The sequence below is a fragment of the Lepidochelys kempii genome, chromosome 5 (genome assembly GCF_965140265.1).
Source record: "Lepidochelys kempii isolate rLepKem1 chromosome 5, rLepKem1.hap2, whole genome shotgun sequence".
NCBI lineage: Eukaryota > Metazoa > Chordata > Testudines > Cheloniidae > Lepidochelys > Lepidochelys kempii.
Window position 1 is genome coordinate 49,616,839 of NC_133260.1, and position 7,310 is coordinate 49,624,148.

The window sequence follows — 7,310 nt, forward strand, 5'->3', positions numbered from 1 at the left end:
CGAAACTAGGGCGCCTTTGGTCTGAGTTTTGCCTTCCCAGCTGCTGGAATCGGGATTGCAGGAGAACGGCGGCTCTGTCTCTGGGCACGCGCGTGGGCTTCCTTCTGCATCTCCTTAAACCCTGTTCTCCTCTCTGCTAGAATACAGCTAAACTCTGGCCATGCCTTCCTAGTTACATTGCTAAAACCTTGTTGTTGTCTTCATCACTTCTTCCCTGTATTACTGTAAGCTCTATTCCTCTGGCCTCTGTGCGTGTTATTTTCTAATCTCTTTCATCTTATCCCCAGATACCACTGCTAAAATCATTCTCCTCCTCCAACCTTCCTTCTAACAAATCATCCTTCCCTTCGCTCTCTTAATTGCCTGCCTGTATTTCACAGTATATAATTCATGCTCCTTGGATTTTCTTTCGAGGCCCTATATAATCTCAATCCTGCCTACATCTCTGTTCTTATCTTCTGTTACTCTTCCCCTTTCTATCTTACTCCTCTCACATCAAGACTTACTTTGGCTTCACACCTTCTTTCATGTTATACCCTACACTTAGAACAGTTTCCCATTTCTTGTCTAACAAACCCTCTGTGGTCATCTCCAATAATCTTCCCTACATTAGTGTTTTCATCAATGATTCTTCACACCCTCCTTTACCTGGACTGTTGCCCTGTATTTTGGTATTGTCTGAACTGGATCTTGATCCTGCAAATGATTATACACATAACTCCACACTGAGAACACTTATGTGTGGAATGGGACACCCAAATACCCCAAAAATCTGTTTCAATACAGGAAAGAGCAAACACATTGCACATTTTAGTTGTCACCTACCACCCCATACTAGAACCCATACAGATATCATCAAACAAATACAACCCATGCCTGATGGGGACCACATCCTGAAAGAAATCTTTCCCAAACCACCTCTTCTGTCCTTCAAACAACCCCACGGCCTTTCTAAACTCATCATCAGAAGCAAGCTCCCTACAGGCTGGGACACACCAACTCAAATCAACACCAGAACACCAACTCAACACAACTGCCAGAACAACAGATGCAAAACCTGAAAATATATCTCCACTGCTACATTGATCATTACTTCAAAATACCACCTTTTAAGGTTCATGGGTCCTACACATGCCTATTACAAAATGTGGTGTAGCTCATCCAGTTCATCAAATGCCTCAGCATCAACTATATGGGTGAAACCAGACAAGCACTATGGTCTTGAATGAACTCACACAGAAAAATTATAAAGACTTTTACACCTTGTCACCTGTGGGCAAACACTTTTCACAAAGTGATCACTGTATATCTGACCTCTCTGTCCTCATCCTCAAAGGAAACCTGCACAATGCCTTTGAAAGGTGAGCCTGGAAACTTAAATTCATAACTCTGCTGGACGCTAAACACCATGGACTTAGCAGAGACACTGGTTTTATGGCTCATTACAACAACTTGTAATACACCTTGCTGCCTACTAACCCTTCGTTGTCCTATTACTTCAGACGTATTAATTGACCACTTGATTCTAAGTGGTCTCCTACAACATGTATGAATTTAAGGTTAACAATCTGTTCTACCTTGTAACTAGCTTGGACACTCTAGTTTCCTTCTCCGGACCTGAAGAAGAGCTCAGTGAATCATCTCGAAAGCTTATCCCTTCCTCCAAAAAACGTTGGTTCAATAAAATATATGACCTCATCCACCCTGTCTCTCTCCTATGCACAGTTATTCAGGTGTGTAAATGTTTGCAGGATCAGGGCCTTAGGTTGTAAATTCTTCATGGCAGGGACCATTTCTTAGTCTAAGGCCCAATCCTGCAAAGACTTAGACCAGGTCTACATTATAAACTTACATCAGCGTAATGTCACTCAGGGGTGTGAAAAATCCACACCCCCTGAGCAAAGCAGTTATACCAGCCTAACCCCCTCTGTTGACAGTGCTATGTCCACAAAAGTGCTTCTTCCGTCAACATAGCTACCAGCTCTCATGGAAGTGGATTAACTATGCCAACAGAAGAAGCTTTCCAGTCAGCGTAGTACTGTCTTCACTAAAGCACTACAGAAGCACAGAGGCACTAGTGCTGCTTCGCAGCTGCAGCTTTTTAAGTGTAGACGTGGCCTTAGCAATGAGCTTGACTTTGCTCACTGTGAGGAAGCAAGTGGGACAACTCACATGATTAACTGGGACTCACATGATTGACTTCAATGGGACTAATCACCATGCATAAAAGTAAGCACACACATAAGCCTTTGCAGAATCTGGACCTACGTTTTGTAAAGTTCAGTGTATGTTTTTGGCGCTATATACATTAATAGTATTACAACATTAACTTGTCCTGTAACTTTGATACCTTTTTGGTGACTTATTCACTAGGAATTTCATGAATAAATTACAGTTTTTATTTGTTGTTATAACAAGACATGTTTTAAAAGGACACTGTCAAAAAACTTAGCCCCAAAATGTAGATTTTTGTTTTAACAAATCTACAGAAAAGTGATATGAATATAAAATTATGGAATCAATTTTAAAAAATGAGAATTTTTTTTGTTTTACACTTAAGTATTTCCCTCCAGTACTCAGGACCAATCAGAGGGAGGGCCATTTGGCCTGGGCCTCAAGCTCAAAGGGGGCCTCAAATTTAGACACTTGTTAATTTTTTGGCATTTGATAAGTTTCACAACTTGTTTTTATGCGCATCCCAGTCAGACCAAAATGTGACACACTCTCTCAGCTTAGAGCTGAAAATTTAAGCAAATAAGAGATGCGATTTGGTAAAACACATAATTTTTTTGTTAACTGACATAGATTTTGTCTATTAAAGAGTTTAAAATGTTCATAAATATTAATAAAAATATGTTGGTTCTGATGGCATAAGATTAGACCATGATGAACGTGTCCTCTCAGATCAGATGATTATATAAACAAACCACTACTAGTAGCTGGTGCTGGATCAAGTTCATGTTGAAAGGTGGAGAATTGTTACATTTTAGTGTCTTTATAGTTTTACATCTAGTTGACTAAGGGATTATTTATGTGTGAGAATTCCTCATTATTGTCTTCATATGATAGCTAAAATTGGTGATTGGTTGGTTGGTTGAGCCCTAGCTTGGTAGCTCGGCCATCATCATAGGCTTTCGTAGTCTATAGGCCCAGATTCAAGGTGAAAATCTGTGAGGACAATTTTGTACAATGAGTTTCATGAAGACACATGTTTGAAATGTTTGGACATTATCCCTCTATCTGTGTCTGTGTTTACTATATATATGTCATTCTTTTGTCTTCAGCTCAGCCTGTTATATTATACCTTGCGTGCTTGAGTTTTAATTCAGTAATAAGGATAATAACCTGTCTGTTTAATTTTGTGTTCTTAATTAATATTCCTTCATTTTAAGTCTTTTCAGCATTCGTGTACCATTCAGCATTTGCGTACATGTTTACAGTAGAAGATTTCAAGTGTAGATAAGCTACTTATTTACAGCAGAATATTTCAAGTGTGGATAGGTTACAAATTGACCAGATAGATCACTATGAAGAGGAGACTTGAAAGTGGTGCAAGCAAGAGATGGTGAAAACAACTGAGTGAAGCGGCAGCTAAGAGCACAAAGCCAATAACTTCATTTTTCAAACCACTGGAAAACACACCTTACCCAACAAACAATGCTACAGATAATAAAAACTATGCAACTGCAACAGGTGATATTTCAATGCTAATACCTGGACTTGAGGACAGTAGCCAAGAAGGAGATGTGCCAACAGTAACAAATGCAGCAGAAGATCCTGTGTACGATCAAGCAACTCAACAGCAACAAGAAGATGTAGATCTTACGCAGCAAGAGCAATTCATAAGTACTACAGATTTGACTGTGACAGACATTGGAATTATTGACCAGAGCAATGCTGCCCAAATGCAATCTTTTCTTCAAATTAGTTGTTTTGAAATTCCAAGTAACATTCCACGAGATGCTGATAATCATGCTTTCCCTGCTCGTCTGCTGACAAAAACTCTTCCAAATGGAGACCTGCACAAGAGACTGGTTATGCTGGAGTATGGAAAGACAATCTCTGTACTGTGCACCCTGCTTCATTTTGAACAAAAGTGCTGCAAATGCATCAGTTCTCTCTGATCAGTCAGGATGGAGCATCAACAAAGGTTGGAGGAAGTTGAAAGATCGAATACCATCACATGAGAGTTCAACGTCACACAAATAAAACTATGTTGCATGGAAATCAGTAGGGCAGCATCAGCTGAAAGTTCAGTTGAGAATTTACTCTTGACTGAACTCTCTACAGAAACTAATAACTGGAAAAAACTTCTTGAGCGCATCCTGAATGTCATCCTTTTTCTTTCTGAGCAGGGATTGGCTTTCTTTGGTTCCAGTCAACGTATTGGTAATCGTGCAAATGGAAACTTTCTAGGCATAGTTGAGCTCCTTAGCAAATATGACCCACTTTTATCAGAGCATGTTAAACGTGTTTGAGAATTGCAAGAGAGACAAAAGCACATGCAAGTCCATTGTCTCTCCACATGCATACAAAAGAAGTTTATTGAGCTATGTGGGTCATTCATACAAACAACAATTCTTGATGAGATTCGGAATGCCAAGTATTTTTCAATCATTGTTGATGCCACTCCAGATTGTTCTCACAAGGAACAGATTACTATGATTATTTGATGTGTTAAGATTGTAGATAGCTCAAAATTTTCAATTGAAGAAAAGGTTTATTTTGTTTGATAATTTCACGAGAAAAACTGGAAAAGAAATTGCTGCTTGAGTATTAGCAATTCTAGAAGGTTTTAAGTGAGATTTTTAAGTCTGCATTTGTTAAGCCTAAAACAATGGATCTAATATGGCTGGGAAGTACAAAGGTGTACAAGCAGTTCTGCTTGAGCATAATTCAAACTATATTTTCTCCAGCTGTGGAAACCAGACACTAAACCTTGTAGGTGTTGACTGTGCTGAATCATGTAAGGAGGCAATTACTTACTTTGGAACTGTTCAGCAAATGTACAATCTCTTCAGTAGCAGTCCACAAAGATGGGAAATTCTGAAGCAATATCTTCCTGTTTCACTGCATGGGATGTCCAAAACTAGATGGTCTGCACAGGTTGATGGTGTTCAACCAGTTGCACAGCATTTGAATTCAGTGCGAAAGGCTTTAAATGAGCTTGAATCTCTCAATCTCACTGAACAGGCTCGAAATGAATTTCAGTCTATTCAGAAGCACATGTCCAAATTTGAATGCATTCTGATATCCTTTTTGTGGATGAAGCTACTTACAATGATCCACCAAACGAATCTGGTAATTGAAGCACGCAATGCTACACTTGATGTTGAGGGGGATAACACTGAAAGTCTTATCAATGACATTCAACAGATTTGTGAACAATGGGATGCGATCCTGACTGAGTCCAAATTAGTAGCACAGAATATTGGCATTTCATCTGAGTTCTTCACCAATCGCAATTTACCTATTTGCCGAGCAGCATTAAAGGGTCAATGTCTTCCTTGTCACTATTGAATCTATTCAATCAGGTCTTACACGTCAGTTTGAGTCACTGCAACTAATTTGTACTCTTTTTGGGTTTTTTTGGCAGTTCAACAGACTGAGTAATGAAGATCTGCTTTCTGCAGGTGAACAATTTCAGCAACAGAACAACAAAGAAATTTCAAAAGGTCTCAGTGATGAGATCATCTTCCTCAAACAAATATATTCTGCGAACTTTAAATTGGATTGCAAGCCAAAGAAATTGTTTCAAAAAATACTCGAACTTGGACTCTCTGGGGATTTCCTGATATCACAATTGCATTGTGTATTTTTGTCAGTTTGCCTGTATCAGTGGCTTCAGGTGAACGCACATTCAATGTGTTAAAGCAGGTAAAGAACTATCACCATTCAACTATGGGACAAGAGCATTTGAATGGGATCACCACGCTTAATATCAACTGTGACATTGCACGAAAGCTAGATTTTTCCTCAATAATTAGTGCATTTGCACAGAAAAAGGCTAGAAAAGCATTTGTTAAATAAAAAAATATGCAAATTATGTCTCACTCTTTTTTTTGGTGCCTTATCTTGTTTTCATGTGTCGTCATTTTTTATTTTTATTATGGGTAGGGGCCTCAAAAGCTGGAAGTGGCCTGGACCTCTAAGAGGGCCTGCCAGTACTTCAACAACAACATTGTTGCTCAGGGCAGGTCTACACTGTTGCTGTCTTGCTCAGCACTTTCAAGCTTGTGTGTTTATATGTTCAGCACTCTACCTCAGACTCTGGCCCTGTCTACACTGGCAAGTTTCTGCGCAGTAAAGCAGCTTTCTGTGCTGTAACTCCCGAGGTGTACACACTGCCAAGCCACCTAGTGCACAGAAACTGCACAGTTGTAGCACTCTGAAAAAACCACCCCGATGAGAGTCATAGAGCTTTCTGCACTGGGGCTAAAGTGCTGCTGTGCCAGTGTACACACCGTGGCAATTACAGCACTGCCATTGGCTTCCTGGAGGTGTCCTACAATGCCTGTTCTTACCTCTCTGGTCATCGGTTTGAACTCTACTGCCCTGCCCTCAGGTGACCAACCGTCATCCCCACCCCATACATTCCTTTGCAAATTTGAAAGTCCCCTTCCTGTTTGCTCGGTGATACGTGCAGTGGTCTCAGTGCATCTTTACAGGTGGCCATGCCTGCTCCACGTACCAGGTGATCTCCCACTTGGAGCAATGCCAAGCTGCTGGATCTCATAGGCATTTCGGAAGAGGAGGCTGTCCAGTCCCAGCTGCACTCCAGCCATCAGAATCATGATACCTATGGACAGATTTCACGATGCATGATTGAAAGGGGCCATGACTGGGAAACATTGCCGTGTAGGGTAAAAGTGAAGAAGCTGCGGAACACCTACTACAAGGTGCGGGAGGCAAACTGCTGCTCTGGTGCTGTGCCCACAAACTGCCGGTTCTACAAAGAGCTGGATGCAATATTCGATGGTGACCCCACCTCCACTGCAAAGGCCCCTGGATACTTTGTTGGCTCACATACCAGTCAAGATTGGACCGAGCCAAGAGGAGGAAAACTTGGATGAAGAGGGGGAGGGGATCCAGAGGCAGAAGATGACTTGGAGGCCAGAGATTCATGCAGTCAGGAGCTCTTCTCTACCCTGGAGGAGGCTAGCCATTCACAGCTATCAGATCTTGGCGAAACGCAAACAGGAGAGGAGGCCCCTGGTAAGTGGATCTGATTTTGGGAATGGCTGTAGCGAGTTGTTGGGGGCAGGAGGGTTGCAGAAAGCAGGCTTGTCTCCCACTGCATACCTAGTCTG